This window comes from Anas platyrhynchos, chromosome 3, assembly GCF_047663525.1.
Source record: "Anas platyrhynchos isolate ZD024472 breed Pekin duck chromosome 3, IASCAAS_PekinDuck_T2T, whole genome shotgun sequence".
Taxonomy (NCBI): Eukaryota; Metazoa; Chordata; class Aves; order Anseriformes; family Anatidae; genus Anas; species Anas platyrhynchos.
In genome coordinates this window covers 26,377,408-26,393,547 of record NC_092589.1, presented here as the reverse complement: position 1 = coordinate 26,393,547, position 16,140 = coordinate 26,377,408, and the positions used below count along the sequence as shown (strand labels likewise).

Sequence of the window (16,140 nt, the reverse complement as noted above, 5' to 3'; positions counted from 1 at the left end):
TGAAGTTATCAGCAGATTCCCACTAGGCAATAAGATTAAGAGGCTTTTTAAACATAAAGCTTATGCCACACAGAATTAAGCAGAGGAAAAAGAGTGCTGGAGGAAAAAAACGCCTACATTTTATTATTCATAATTTGAAAAGTTCTCAGAGTATGGATTAGCTATCACAAGCATCCTGAAACCCCAAGGTTGTGCCTGTTTTCATGGCCATCCAAGTTGATTTTCCCCTTTAGAACAAATGAAGGTTTGCCTCTCATTTACAGTAGCGTGGCAACCAAAATTATCTTTCAGTATCCACACCTTTATTTATGAAATCTTGTTATTTCTGCAATCATGTAAAATGACTTGGAGTGTGATGATAATCCAACGTCACTGAATGATTTGGGAGTACAATCACATTGGTGATTTTAAAGTTACCCAAATGACAGTACAAGGATTGTGATTGAGAGTATAAGGATAAGACCAGAAGGTATTGGGATGAAATCAACACCTTCAAAGCAGTAATGTGACCAGGAAATGAGAAAAGAAGGCTAAGCTAGGTGTGTTACTGAAGATAAATAGGCTTATTTTTCTCCAGCATTTCATGGATCAATTTTCATTAGCTTAGTAGGAATCTGCTTGGTGGTATGTCTGTTGAAGATCTTCTTTTTTCTTTGTGTACTGCACTGTCCTTGCTGGGTCAGGGAGGGAGGGAGGAGTGTGGTTTCCTCTGCTTAAAGGACTTTCTCTGTAGAAGGTCTCTATGGATATGTAAATAGAGATTTATGTTAAATAAGAGGAGATTGAGTTTCTTAATTGGTTAGGAGAAATGCTTCTCACTCAGCATCAAAGAACCTTGTGAAAGTAATAAGCATTTTTGTAGCCTCAGAGTTTTGAACTACAGGTATTTTATTTGATTATAGAAATTTTAAATGGTATGAGCTAATCAAATTTAAAAAGCAAAAGAAATTACTAATACTCTGAACATTAGAAGACACGTGGATATAAGCCAATAAAATGGAGACACTTACCTAAATAAATAAGTGTCTGGTGAATATTATCTAAATGTTTCCCCCCTTAGGAATCCTGCTAAGCATGATTCAATTTATTAATATAGTTTAGTAGATGGGATTTCAATTATGAAAATATAGTAATACTGTGAAGCAAGCAAGTAGGATCTTTCTCTAGGTAATGTCTTGCTGATTTGGTTACACACTAGGTTTACAAAAAATATCAGCATGCCTGTGTATGCAGGAAACATAATTCAGCATAGTGGACTTTCTGCCAGCATTATGCATGTCACCCTGGGACTTAGTCCAAATCACCTTAACAGGATTTTTTCCATTCCTTTTAAGTGCTAAAACATATTCTTCAGTGCATTTAGTACCTCATTCAGAGTGCATTTAACACATTAAGACAAATTAGTCAGCAGTGTAAGGTCAAGAAATGCAAACAAATTTGCTGCAGACATGACACATTAATTTTCAACGCTACTGTATCATGGTCCTTGATTTCAGCTGATTATGGAAGTCTTCTCTGAAAGCTTTCCTCTTAGTTCTGTGCATTTCCTTCTGTTCCCTGTGGCTGAGTACCCATGGAACATTTTGAAATTCTTGGATGAAAGATATTCAGCAAAGGCAGGGATCCTACCTCACATTGCCCAGCAAAATAGTCAGCAGCCCACAGCAGTTTGACTCGTTCTCCGCAGATTCAAAGTCATCGTAGTTGTCACTATAACCTTGACAATTCTCCGCATTATCCAGTTCTCTCCTTCTTCAAACACTGCTTAAAATCTTCAGCATGTGAGTCACCCTGCCTTTCTAACAAGCGTGCTGAGCCACGTTGAAGTGATTTCATTAGAATTCTCTCCAGGCTGGAATAGATTATAATAAGATTACTGTCACCAGCAGAGAGGAAACTGCAAAGGTAGATAAGAAATTCTGAAGGTTGCTGGAGGTATGAGGGATGCTAGAAAAATAGGACTCATTCAAAATAAATAAACCAGTCAAATCCCCTTAGGAAACTTAGCAGTAAAGTTAGGAATAAAGTTGCTAAAATGGTTGAAAAAACTCTTGGTTGACTTGTGGTAGAAACCTTCCACCTTCTCTAGAAATGCCAGTGGAAAAGAATTTGCAGATCCACGTGAATTTACGAAGAAAGACCTTGAGGTTAGTTGCTTAAAACAAGTTTATTTAATTCTCAGAATAAAACTGTAGTAATCTCCAACCATATCTAGCACTATGATTTACTTGTTAGAACAATCCAGACTAACAGAATGCTCAAAACTGATGAAGTATGCTACAGTTGGATCCAAAATTATTCCCAGGCACAGGAGCAGAGGTACTGGAAGGAAGGAGCCAGGAGACTGCAAGAAGAAGGTACGAGGTAGCACCATTTCTATCCCAGTTACATATAGACTTGTTGATAAGCAGCGATAAAAATACTGATTTCCACTGGAAGTCAACCCATAACATCTTCACCCCCTTGAAACATTCTACAGCTCCTTGTGCGCCCACACACACTTGAAGGGAACAAATTCAAAACATAGGCAAAGCCAATTGATTGTCACCTTAACATCCTTCCTTTGCTATCATTCTAGTTTAGCTGCAACAATTAAGAAATTTAACAGCAATTAAGATGCAGGCCTACTGGGAATTGCTGACAGTCACTGTAGCCAATATTGTCTTTCTGTAGCCTCCCATCTGACTGCATCCACTTGCTGCTTTTTCTCTGTATTTATGTTTCTGCTCTTTGGGAAGGAGTCACCTTTTCTGTCTTTCTGCTTATAGATGGAGTACAAACAGGCTGAGCTGCCACCATGCCCCAGCACAACAACAACAGTAAAGCATTTCTAGGAGCCAAAATCAGGCAGAAAGAGAAGAGCACAAAAATTTTGTTCTAGCCATCCTTTGTATTTAAGATCGGAGACTCAGTAGGACTGTAACTGGAGCACAAAACCCCTTTGTGCTTATTTGCTGCTGGGACAACAACATGAGCCTAGGATTTTGGTTTGAATGTGCATTTCATTATAAAGAATGGCTTTATTCAAGATTTCTCCCCAAAGAAACACATCTACTCAACTTTCCCAATAAAATCTCCTCATTCCACAAATGAGTGAGATTTGTCAAACCTAACAAAACAAGAAGCCCTCTAATCCTGAGAAAGTTTGTAACTTGAGGGGCAAAGAGAAATGGCAAAGACGAGAAAAACCAACATAACACATTTGATGTGTTCTTTTTCGCCACCGTACATTCCACTTCCATAATAAAACACCCTCTCTTGTCACTAGTTGTAAATATAATAAATGTTCTTACAGCTAGCTGTTCCCCGCCTCTTATTTTTCAAACACTAGAAATACAGCATGTACTGTATCTTTATAACACTTCCCACAGATGATGTTCCTGGATGAAAGGTATGGCAGAGACAGAAGCGTTATCCTGCAGAATCCAGCCTGGTATACTCTGGTACCTTGTCATTGTAAGCACATCAATCAAAACCAACCAAACAACAACAACAAAACACACACAAAACTGAACAAATAAAAAATCAACCCACAACTCTGCAGCAAGCAGTTTGTGCGGTTCCGACACACCCTCGCTGTACCTTCTTCCTGTTATGTACATCACTACATTGAATTTTAGTGCAAATCCATCCAATATAAAAAATCATGAAGACAACCCTGCCTCTAGCGACATAATTTTTACTTCAAGATTAATATTTTCATTCCTTGATGTACACGTTAAACCCCTCGAATCCTTACAAATATCACTGAAACACATTTGAACTCCAGTGAAACAGAACCCACTACTTACGTTGCTTTCTAATTACAAAGTAAATGGTTGGTTTATTGTTCATTTTTCTTGCAACTTCAGCTCAAAATAGTGCTCTCCTAAAGTCACTTATTATTTCCTAGAAACACATTAATTTATAAAAGCCTGAGCTCTGATGTTATGTGAATTCTCTGACCTGTGTTTATCATTTTGTTTATAAATGAGGACATAGGACAGAAAATTGCTGAACAATATGCAAGTGTTGGTATAGATTTATCTCTACTAAATACGCCATCTTTTTCTTGAGCACAGGGTACAAATTTGCTTTTCATACATACTCACTTTCACATTTATCAAAGTGCTCTTTAATCCTGATTCAGCCAATAAATATACTCACAAGAGCTTTTGTACCTGTGGTGAATGTCACAGTTTTCAAGAACCTGCTTCATTAATTACAGGACTAAGACTTTGGACTACAATGTGCACTTCTCCTTTTCTCTGGAGTCATTGCTGACACTTCCATAACGCTACAACTGCAGTAGGTTTGTTTTATTTGCAATGTAAGTTTAAGGAAAAGAATTGCTAAGTACATGAGCACATGGTAGATATCAAATGAACCCACTGCACAGTTCTGAGCTCTCTTAATCCTGTATCTGCTGAATTCTATATGGGCGATCCTCTGGTAACAAGACACTGCGGCTTCATCAGATGCATCCGTATGGAAACTGCAGCAGGTAATTCAATCTACGTGCCCATTCAGCCCTTGGACTCTCTCTTGAGACTACCAAAGGCAGTAATTACTGCCAGGGTTATTTTGAGATGTGGGGATGTGGGTGCTTGCTCACTACAAGTACAGATAGCATCATATTCACAGAGACCAAAAAAAAAAAAAAAAAAAAAAAAAGACTACAACTAGCCAGGAAAGGCAGGATTTAAATAAAAAGAAACAAACGTTAAATAATAATGAATAAAAAATGAATCCATGTTGCTTTACCTGTCCTTTTACTCAGTCCTTTTGCTTAGTAATTACTACCCAGAACCAGGATTTTTCATTGTTCACCAAAGAATATTAGTCCTGTAAATAAAACGAAAGACAGAAGGGTCTTCAAAGCAAGGCTGTGGTAATGGTCAGAAATTTCTATCCCTCCAAAATTATGTTTTTTATGTTTTATCATTGATTAGATCTTCCTTCTTGGGAAATTCATTTCAAAACATACTTTTTTTTGGTATGTCGACCATTGCTAAATATATAAATGGAGCTTTTTCCACTGTTGAAATAGCCAAATTGACATGGAGATGAAGCCTGTAGGACTTGCTTTACAGGTCCTCAGTTTATCCATTCACAACTACAGTGCTGGAAAAGCTTGCTGCTTGGTCAGGTCTCCCCTAATCCTGTAATCATGGCTCTCAAGCAGACCGTAAGAGAATCAATGTTCTTGTTCTTCCATCACAGAACCAGGGAAAATGGAGTTGAAAGGGGAAATCACTTTGATGATCACCTTACTGCACAGTCGGATTACCCGTGCATAAGACGCTCCTGCCAGATTGGCATTTTACTTGAAGTTTCCAGTGATGGAGAGCCCACTCTGAGGCAGAACTCCAGTTTCACTATCTGTACCATTAGAAAACTTCTCCCTGATGTTCAACGTGCTCCTCCCATGCTCATCTGTTACACCCAGAGCGAACCCACAGAAAAGAATGTTCCTCTTTTCTTGCTAGCTACCTTCTATGTGTGCCTGACAACTATTTCTATGCATGTCATGTACCTCCTACTGGTCCAAGACTACCATGCTGCTTTGGGATGGAGAAAGAGCTTTCCATTCCCTCTTGCTCTTTAGCACATCAATCATAAATTGGTCCTGACCTTATCTTAGCGCATGAATTTCTCTTTTCCCTGTTGTTTGTTTGTTTTTCCTGAGCCTTGCCTTCACTAAGATGCCTTATTTTAGGGGTGGTGGGAATCTCCATTCTCATAGCTTATCAGAATTGGACTGGACAAAACCCTGAGCAACTTGCTCTCATGGCAAAGCCCTGCTTTGAGCAGCCAGTTGGACCAGATGACCTCCAGATGTCCCTTTCAGGCTAAATTATTCCGTGATTAATATGTGTAGCTTGGAACATTTAGAATGAATGTCCAGATTAGCCTTTACAAAAGTATCAGCTGTTTCGCATTAATTGCCAGGCAATGGATTTCATGTAACATCCTTCTCCTCTCCCCATGACAGATGAATCATTATCTCATTATGAGAGGTGTGACTTTACAAAGCCCCGTGCAACGGTGCTTTTTTTCTGAACAAGTATGTCCCGAGGTTTAATTGGGTAAGGGAAGTACCCCTCCTTTTTCCTCATTTAGACCCAGTCAAAAAGTCTGTTTCTGCTTACCTATTCTGATTGATTGCTGCTGGGTTTTTCCATTTCAGCTTTTAAATAGATTTTCTTTCCTCCTCACAGAGGCTTCTCTGCTCACAGATATTCAGCTTAACCTTCACATCTGCAGAGCTGGACCGGCCTCAGCATTAGCCAGCGTGAGTTGTCTCCTTTCCACTTTGTGCTTTCCAGAGACAGAGAACACAGCAGGAATGACAGCTCTCACTCTCCTGGGTGGCTGAGTCACTGGCCCAAATAAATGAAACTCCATTAATTATGAAGGAGTTGGCAATAAATAAACAAACTCTCATCTGTGAAGATTTGCTTTATTCAGGTTTAACCAACCAATTGCTCCTCCGATAACTGTTGGGGTAAATTAACAAGATTTTACATTGCAACAGCTGTACTGGAGATCACTTTCTATTTCAGCTTTTTATTACTGATTGCATTTTAGTGGTGATAATACAAATGGCCTAGGATTTATGTAAGAGCTCTTGTCCCTTGCTCCCTGAATTTATTTTATTTAAAACTCTTCCCTTTTTTTTTTTTTTTTTTTTTTTTTTTTTCCACAGCAAATAAGATACCTCAGGGTTTTAATGGTCAATTCTCTTTTCCTACCATTTGTGGGCATTGTAATGCAACAGAGGTAAGTGCTCTGCCAAAATAAATAAATAAATAAATAAATCTGCATTTCTTTTCCATACTCACCCAGCTAGGACCAATCAACTATTAGTTAGAAAATTAGATTGGAATCTTATAGAACATGATTCACTTTTCCAAATAACGTGATCATGAATTGAATGGGCAAAGGTACAAACAGTTCAAGATGGTATCTTTCTGCCTGTTCTGACTCTAGAAAAGTCACCATCCTGAAGTATGTGGCAGTCTCACTACAGATTTCTTGGGAAAAAAATAGTTTCAAGGCGTTTCCTATAGGTATGAACGAAATGGTGTAAAATATTTAGTGTGCCCAGGGAAACCAATGAAATGTAATGATTGTAATATTGTGTATGTTATGTACAAGACCTCCCCTGCACTCTTAAGCCTGTAACCTTGTCACATAGCCATTTTCTAGCTGTCATAGGACAACTGTGGAGTGATGCTTCCTGCTTTGCTACAGGTATGAAGCTGTGCTTTCCAAAACACTGTCCTTGACCACTAGCTTTCTGTGTGCTATTCATTAAGTTTTAGCTTCAAGAGCTGATTAACCATAGCAAATATGATCTCCTGCTTATCTCCTGCTAAATTTGGGTTTTAAAAAACGTTACATATCTCAAAGCACAATTACCCTCTTCACTGTCCTCATCTCCATATATGTACCAGAAAATCAATATATTTATATCTTTTGTTTGATATTTCTCACATGCAGGAAATACTTGAAGAAAGTCCATGTTTTATTGTCTTGAAGTCATAGGAGTGAAATAATGAAGATAACCCTATGCTGCTAGGAGAGAGAATTATTTTGAAAATAACTGCACTGGCTGGAGGTTCATTTATTCCTACTTTTTCACTTCCCTCTCTGCTGGGGCATTTTTAAGCAACCACCAAATATTTGGAAAATTTTCTAGTTAAAAAATCCCCAGGGCTCTACAAACAAGGTGCTGACCTGTCTTCCAAAGAGATCACTGTGTTGGCTAGTCACGTACTGTACACAGGGTACAGTACTCACAAAATTTACATACCTTCATTGCAGCTAGTAAGAGTTCGGAGAATTTGGCACAGCTGGTCTCCTACCAGAGCAAAACTGATGAAGGGTAAAGCTGTCAACACTTCCAAAACATATGTATCAACAAGCTACATAACTGCCTTTTTTTTCTTGGTGGGCAGTCTCTCAAGAATAAGTTACTACCCAGAGAGGAGGGAAATAAGGTGTTGAATGCTGCTGCAGATGGTGTCACTTCATGCTAGTCAAAACCCCAGTATCACACCACATCCAATGAGGAGTACTGCTTTCTGGGGATAGGACAGATTGTTTCACTCACCCAGCTTGCACATTGGCTACTTGACTCTGAGACCTGCATTTCTTGCTTAGATTACACTCAGACTCCAGGCGGGGCATTAATAGGGTTGGAAAATGGCAATCAGTCCTTGTCATGGGAGGATTTGCTCAGTGGTCCTCAAGTAGAGCACAGAGCTCGAGGGACACTCTCAAACACTGGTTGACTTAAAGACAGCAGCAGCCCATCATCAGTCGTGGTGTTTCCATGATAATAAAATCCTTATTCTAGCTTGAACTGTAACAATCCACATCTGTTATTAAAACGGTACTCCTCAGAGCTACTAGGTACATTCTCACAGAAGGTCATTTATTACTGATGTATTTTTAATAGAACAACTGTCTCTAAGGAAATCATTGATCATTGCAACTAATGACCAGCATATTACAGAATTTAATTAATAGTTGTATCAGCACAACAGCTAGCCACTTGGAAAAAAGAGTTTCCTTGACCTTTAAAGCAATTCTAATTCATTTAGAAAGTACCTATGTTAGAAGCCAGACAAAGAAAAGTCAAGATCTGGGCCTAAAAAAACTAATGAGAACCCATTTGGATTCTGCAAAATCATTGCAGAACCATTATGTGTATAATCTACTGTTACTGCTCTGTGAAGCTGCAGCCAAATGAAATGGAAGATCCCACTCCCTGCTTCTACTCACGTTTATACCTACGTTGTGGTGGTGTTCAGCCCCACCCATACGACCACCAAGCCTCCCAGGCCCACCTCGGTTTACGCTCACTTGGTTAGCTATATCTCTGCCCACACTGGTAAGGCCTTCCAGCCTGGGGGCGACACAGGACCCTACAAGTTCATACGGGTAAGGGCTAACCTCTCTGCTGCCTTGGTCCACCACATAACACTTGGCTTGAGGATCCTGCAAACACCCAAACAGTGCCCCTGCTGCTAAAAAAAATACTTTCTATTAAGTTCAAGTTGCATAAAACAATGAGTAGGCTGGGTCATGGCCTTCCAGAACTATGCTTTTATAGCACGCTCTTGTACTGTCACCTGTCTTACTTTAAGCCTTTAAATAATCTGTTTGCACATCCCCCTGAATGGGCAAGAGTGAGTACGTGTCACACTGACATTGAGTCAAGTGAGAGAGCAAAGTCAGGGGAACAGCAGGATGCCAACAACAACTGGAAAAAAGACCTGTTGGCACCAATGTAAAAGGACCTTGCAGGAGAAAACATAGCTTAAAAATGTTCTTACACATCTGTTGATTGCATCATCAGCTGGTGGGAAGTTTGGCTGATTCTTCCTTTGAGTATAACAGCAGAGATTAGGAAGATGGAAAACGTTTAAAATACATTTAGAAAAATGAGGCAGAGCAGGAGAAACTGGAGGTAAGAGCTCTGAAGAACACATGAATCTGAAGCCCTATGAAGCAAAAAGAATCTCCAGGCAACACTAGAGATCACAGGAAAAGTCACTTCATGCAAAAATCAAAAATACCATAATCCTGAGATAATCACGGGTGTTATACAATCAGTACAGAACAAACACAGCTCACACAGACTGTTTACAAAGGTAATCGTCTCTGCACATGGTTCAACACAAGAACACAATGGCTTTATTTATAGGTGTCTATTCTAAATTATAATGGTCCTAATGTAACCTTGGTTTATTATGTGTCAGATTTTCTCAACTATATATTTTTTCATATTCATACAGTGCCTTGAATTCCAGTAATGTATTTTGAGAGCCAAGTGGAAAGAGCACACTGGGAGGGACCAGCAGAATCTCCCCAGACAGACAACATTACATCCACACTGCTGCTGCTGAGACCGTTCCCATGGGCAGGCAGCAGCTCTGAGCTGGTCAGCTGAGAAGCACTTTTCACAGAGTACTTCCACCAGGTTCTCAAAAGTTCTTTAAAGAAAGACTTCACGTTGTGCACAACCTGGTAGCGAACCTTTGCAGCTATGGGATCAACCGGTGTGTCTGAGCTTGGCTGAGCCTGCTCAGTTCTTCCCCCTGCAAAGCAACCCACGCGCAGTTGCCATAAGCTGCCAGGACAAGGCCTGGGGGAAGCCCTGCACAGAACAGTTACTGATTCCTCCTGCTGATAGCATCATGAAAACTGCCCTTTCCAACTCCTGTGAAGCCATCAGACCACGCACATCTGCCCTGGCAGGGGCCTAAGGAGCTTAGTACAGGTCTTCTACATCTCTCCTCTCAGTTGTAAGATGCAGGATGATGTCTCCTGTGGGCTGCTACCCAAAGCAGCTGCCCAGAAGAACCACCTTTTCTATGCAATGAACTTTAGGGCACCTGCTCCTCAGTTTCTTTTGCATTATGGTATTCCATACGCTTGAAAGTAACAGCAGAAAAGAAGTGGTGAATAATACATGTCCTGGGATAACTTTCTACTTTCCCCAGACTTTTCACTATCCTGCTTTCCTGCCCCACCACAAAATGGCTGGCCCCTTTGTACATTCAAAAGCCACACACAGGGCTGGATGCCTCTTGCTGTGAGCGCAAGCCCCATAACATTCAGGAAGGGGCACAAAAGAGGAGTAGTCCAACTCAGATCCATTAAAAAAGAAAGTGTGTATAAAATAGAAAATCTAAAGTAGAAAAAAAATAAACCAAGTACAGCCGCCTCCTTCAGTGCAGAAAATGTGGTCAAGGAAAGTTCTTCTCTTGTTTAAGTGTATTGTGAAGAGAGAAAGGCAAAAGGAATGAAATGAGTTACCTTCCCTGACAGACCTTGCCTTTGAATCACATATTTGAAATGTATCTTATGCTCCCCTACTGCTCACAGTTTCCTAGACACCGAATCTCCCCGTGTTTTTTCACCACTGCCCCAGTACAAGTGCCAACCAGCACCCTCTTCTACTTTGTCTGATCTTTAATTGGGCTCCCCATCTGCTCTGTCATACCTGTCATTTAGGCCTGGTTTCTTTAGCACGAAAGCAAAACATGAAGGGCTCTGCTGCGGTGAGCTTAACTCTCTCTAAGGAGCAAGATTGTGGTGTCTTTCCCTACTCAGTCTTTAGAGACTTGCACAGGTGGGATTTATCCTACCCACAGATGCAGTGCTGAAAACACAAGCCTACCCCTGTGCAACTTACACACTTACATAAAAGGAAGAAAAAAATAGTATTAAAAGCACTCAGAGACATCATAACCATCACTCTATCTCACTGTATCACCTCTTTGCTGGGAGGAGCTGCACAGTGAAGACCCAGAGCAGGAAGCCTTGGGGCAGCATTCACTTGCTCTGACAACCCAAGGATGCTCTGACTCGAGCAGATGGTTCTGTGCTTGGCTTTGGTATCTTTTAGAAGATCCTCAGAGGGCAATTGCCCTTTAAAATATCTTGCACAATATGGTCTGTACAGAAACTTTCTCCCATTTTCCAGCCAAGAGGGCCCACGAGGCTAATGAAGAAGGGAAACTAACTTCTTGCAAGCTTTTGTACAAGCATACGTAGGGCCAGAAGAGCAGGCCTGAGAAGAGGAATCTAAATGAGCACAACAGTGACATCCAGAGGGCAGAGACCAGCAAGCAGGGCTTTCCCAAACAGCCATCAGAAAAACAACCGGGGTGGGTTTCGAGTATACTTGATGGTAGGCTTCTCTTGTTAGTCCCTGACAAGTGGAGCTTTATCCAATGTATTTAACTCCCCAGGGGACGCTTGTCAGACGTAAGGACTGCCATAGCTCTCCTTTCCCTGGGTAAATGGAGATGCATCTTCCTACAACAAACAGAGCAAGAGAGTGCTTGACACAACACCAAACAAAACAGACTGCTTCTGTAGTAGCCTTGTCCTTCTAAGGCAAATGAAGGGAGCTCTAGCAGTACTATCAGACCACACAGACATGTCACCTCTGCTCCTAGGGAACAACATCCTGCTCTTTTCTCTGTAGTGGTGAGTGTTATGAGCTTTCTGCAGTTCTGGCTGTCTGAAATAGCTTTTTGGTTTCTCCCCATTGCACGAGGGCTCACTGCCTCTCCACGTCTCTTGAACTGTTAACTGCATCTCACCAACTCCTCTGTCACCTCTCTTCTGAGTCTGTGATTCTACATGCTTTAATACACCTAAAAGTGGTAACAAAACAGGCTGCAGCTTTCACTAGGATTAACTAAAACTTGTTTGTGCAAGAATGTAGGATCCTGATCAACACACAGATAAAATGCAATGCTCCTGATGCTATAGGAGGAGGGACTTCAGACTCCTTCCCTACACAACAGAATGAATTCTAGACATGGGGTAGATGTACAGTATACGTTTGACCCCTCCAGAACAAGCTCATATGGTATTTTACCTGCAGCAGGTATAAAGGTGCAGGTGCAGCCCTGCTGCACAGCAAGAGCAGGCTGGGTTTCCACTTCACTGTGGCTTAGTAGGGCTTCTATTTGCTCTGGCAGGAACAGAAATCCCAGAGGGGGAGACCATTATCCTATTTACTGAGTCACGATGATTCACTTAGCATTCAGCTTCCATCAGATAGAGCAGCTTAAAGTAAATCTGTTTCCATCCTGCTGTGATTTCAGTTTCTCATTGGTTTATCCAAACTTTTACTTTTTGAGGCAAGAAAGCAAGACTGGATGTTTGTTTATTTATTGAAGGTACATTTGGAGAAAGCTGCAAAGACATTTGGAAAAGCCAGCTTAAAGTACAAGGAGACAAAGAAAAGCACTCTGTAGAGTTAAAATCCATAAGAACTACATGCATTGTTCAGGAAAAAAGTTCCTAAGTCACTGAAGGACTATAAGTTTAATGCTATAACCTACCATGATTACAACTTGAAAGATATCTTCAAAATATATATTTAAGATATATATATATAAATAAATTAAAAAAAACACGCCATCCCATGGCTGATAGCCAGTATCAGACAGGCTCTTTCTCTCCCTGAAGCCCAGTGCTACAGAAGGACCCATGCCATGCCCAGGAGTAGACTGAGCACCCAGCAGAACCACAGCTCTTCCCCTCCGCTCTCATGGAGAAAAAGAGCCCCCCCTCCAACCTCAGAGGTTGCCTTCTGCTCCAGAAATTCTCAGTGGGTGTCTCACTGGTGCTGTACATCTCAGGTGGACACAGGCACGTTCAGAGCACAGCACTCGCTGATGTTCAGGAGAACCTCTAGTGTCAGCAGCATAACAGATCCTAACCCTTTTTAAAGTTAAAGAAAATTACCAGACTTCAACATGATTTGGATTTCAATTTGTAAATCCCTCTCTTGCCCATACAATTTAGAAAGCATGGCTTGAGCTTGAAGACACACAATGTGTCAGGATTTCTGCTGAGCAAGAAACACATAGAAATTTAAAAGGATTATGATGCTATACATTTGAGCTCTGTTCCAGCCACATTCCTTGAAATAGATGTTACTGTCCTACTTTGATATATTCGTTCAGGTTTCCCTCACTGTGTGTGAGGAAAGAGGTTTCCCATGAGCCTTTTAAGCAGTATCAAACACTGCAAACCTTAGGAGCACGTCTTCTCAAACTGCTCTACAGCGAGTAGAGGAACTTGTTGAGGGAATCTTGAAACAGCATAGATCCCACGGCTTGCTGCAGCTGAGCAAACCAAGATACCAGGATGACTGTGAGAAGCTCCCATGACAGTGTTCCCACATCACCCAACTGAGGAATGTAGAAAAATATTGTTACCAGCAGCTGGTATCAAGGACAAGGTCTATGTGACTACTAATCACAAGTTTTTTTTTTTTCTTGCAGGTGGGGTTGTTTTCCTGAGTGCTTTGACCAATAATCTTGTGTGAAACACTACCCACCCCTGTTAAGTTCACTATAAAAGTTAGGCTATTCGGGCAATAAAATGAAGCATGATCTGACTCTACTGGTGTCTGTTGTGCTTTCGGCCGTGCTTCCTGCAACAGGAACTGATTCCAGGAGGAGGTGGATTAGCACTGAGAACACATTTCCAAAATATATTTTCACAGCTCAAGTGGCTTGATCTATTTTTCATGGCAAAGCAAAAGCTTAAAAAAAAGTGTCTCTGACCTCTGCTCATGTAGCTGGTGTGCCAATACTCCTCAAAGGCTATGGATCCTGTAGGGTCCAGTGCTTCAGAGCTGGGACAGCCTTGCCAGCAAGCATTTAAGGTGTCCAGCTCCTGGCATGGAAACATTAGATTCAGGAACAATTCAGAACAAAATCTCTGCCAAAGCTTCTAGGCTTCTAGAAGTGAGACCAAAAAAGTTAAAGAGCAGCAGCAGATTCAGCTCTCAGCTGTGCTGCGGGACCTCTGTATGCACTATGGTCGGCTCTACCTTGTGAAGCTTGGAAGGTCTGAAGTCCTTGATCCCATGTATGTTTCTGAAGGCTTTGAAGTATCCCTGTACAATGGCTGAGGGAGAAGAAATATACCTTACTTCTCAAAGAACCTGGCATTTTCTTTTGCTGTCTGCTCTGCACATTCCAAAGGGTAGTTAGCTGCAGTTGTCCAAGGGATGGATGTTTTTTCCTTGGGGTAACTCAGAAAAAGTTCTTTTCTTTGAGCAACTTCGGTCCCAAATGCTCTTTCTTCCAGTTTTTATCATTGTCTGTTTTGTTTATACTAACTCAGAAAAGTTAGGGAGTGCAATATCGCTGTATTTACTGAAGTGAAAAGAAGAAATTTTGGCATCTTTTCTTATGGAGAGGTTTTCTGTGAAGGGCTATTGCCAAGGCTAATAAGTGGCAGGATGAATTAAAGAAAGTTGTTTGAGAGTCCAGATAGTGCCAAGTACTTTCCAAAAATCAGAAGCTGTGAATGCCTGCAGGTGCCTCGAATGGCAGCTGGATTGGACTGTGACTAATAGGAAAGATCTGTGGTGAGCTGCGCTGGAAAAGCTGCTTGAGTGCAAGTTAGTGCCAAACTAGTAAGCTTCACAGAAACTAGAGCAAGGACAGTTGTTCTGCTCTTGCTTACTGACCCTCAGGAAAGCGCATACAACTTTACCAATAAAGAGGAAAGAAAGTCTTACCACATGCCCCATCTGGTTACACAAAGAACTCTTCAAAAGAAAAAATAAGCAGAATTAAACAAAATATAAAATATTGGACAAAACTAATAGCAGATGTAAAATATTCACATTGGTACATGGAAACAAATCACTAAGAATAAATGACAACAGGAGCTGACACTATTAGAGAGCAAAAGATAGTTGCAAGAAAATTGAGAACATTTCAAGACAGAGAAAGGGAGGAATTACGTGCAGAAAAGGATGAGTTATTTCATACCCTCGTTGCTTCAGTCTTCAGAGAAAAGCAAAATAGCATCATACACCCATATGCCTACACACTGTTTGGTATCTCCTTTCTCCAGATAGCCTTTGTTCCCTCCTCTGTTTATCCAAGATGCTGGATGGCATTCACCCAGGAGTTACTCTGAAGGCAGCTAGCACACTCTGTGAACAGGTTCAAAGAGCTCTGGAGAACAGGAAAGGTCCCGTGGCAATGGTTATGGTGCTTGCTCTTCCCATCAAGTCACAGCAAATAAATGCACAAAAAGGTGCTGTAAAATTTTGCATTTGTCACTGTAACGGGAAAAAGGCCAAGAGCAGATCTATTAAAAAGAGTGTGTGCTACTGACTTGAGTGATGGACTAGCAAATACGTTTCTGAAGAGTGCAGCCCAAAGCTTAATCCTGCTTAAGGGCAGGATTGAAATTCAGAGTGCTTCTATTTATCAAGCTCAATCTCAAGTCAAAAACTGGAACAGATTTCAAAGAGTGCAGAATACCACACCAGAGAGGGAAGGAAAGCTGTTGAATGGTGCATAAATGGAAGGCTCCTCCAGGCTGCGATAATAGCAGGAATGGGTATGGGGGAATATATCAGATCAAACTGAGAAGGAATCAACAAAATCCATGTTGTTAGAAGAAAAAGGCAGATTCATTTTAAGTACATGAGTCAAAAAAAAAAAAATCATAAGGGAACGGAGTATCCCTCTATTCAGCACTGGATGGGCTCACAGAGCAGTCCTGGGGAAAGCACATTTGGTGAAATGTGGGGAGAAACTGAAGAGTTCGGAGTGGAGCAACAGAAATGATCAAAGGTTTAGAAATATG

The 16,140-nt window shown here is 41.0% G+C and overlaps 1 long non-coding RNA gene across 2 annotated transcripts in view; it reads right to left on the bottom strand.

Moving 5' to 3' along the window:
* Positions 1-870: 870 nt before the first annotated feature.
* The window catches only part of LOC110353842 (uncharacterized), a 32,098-nt gene continuing 16,828 nt past the window's right edge, over positions 871-16,140 (bottom strand). The window contains exons 2-4 of one of the 2 annotated variants that reach the window (XR_002404939.4): positions 6,132-6,362; positions 4,744-4,824; positions 871-1,852 (exon numbers count right to left, since the gene is read on the bottom strand). This is a non-coding gene — a long non-coding RNA (uncharacterized lncRNA). The remainder of the gene's footprint in view (positions 1,853-4,743; positions 4,825-6,131; positions 6,363-16,140) is intronic. The other variant, XR_011808109.1, reaches the window with a different exon arrangement.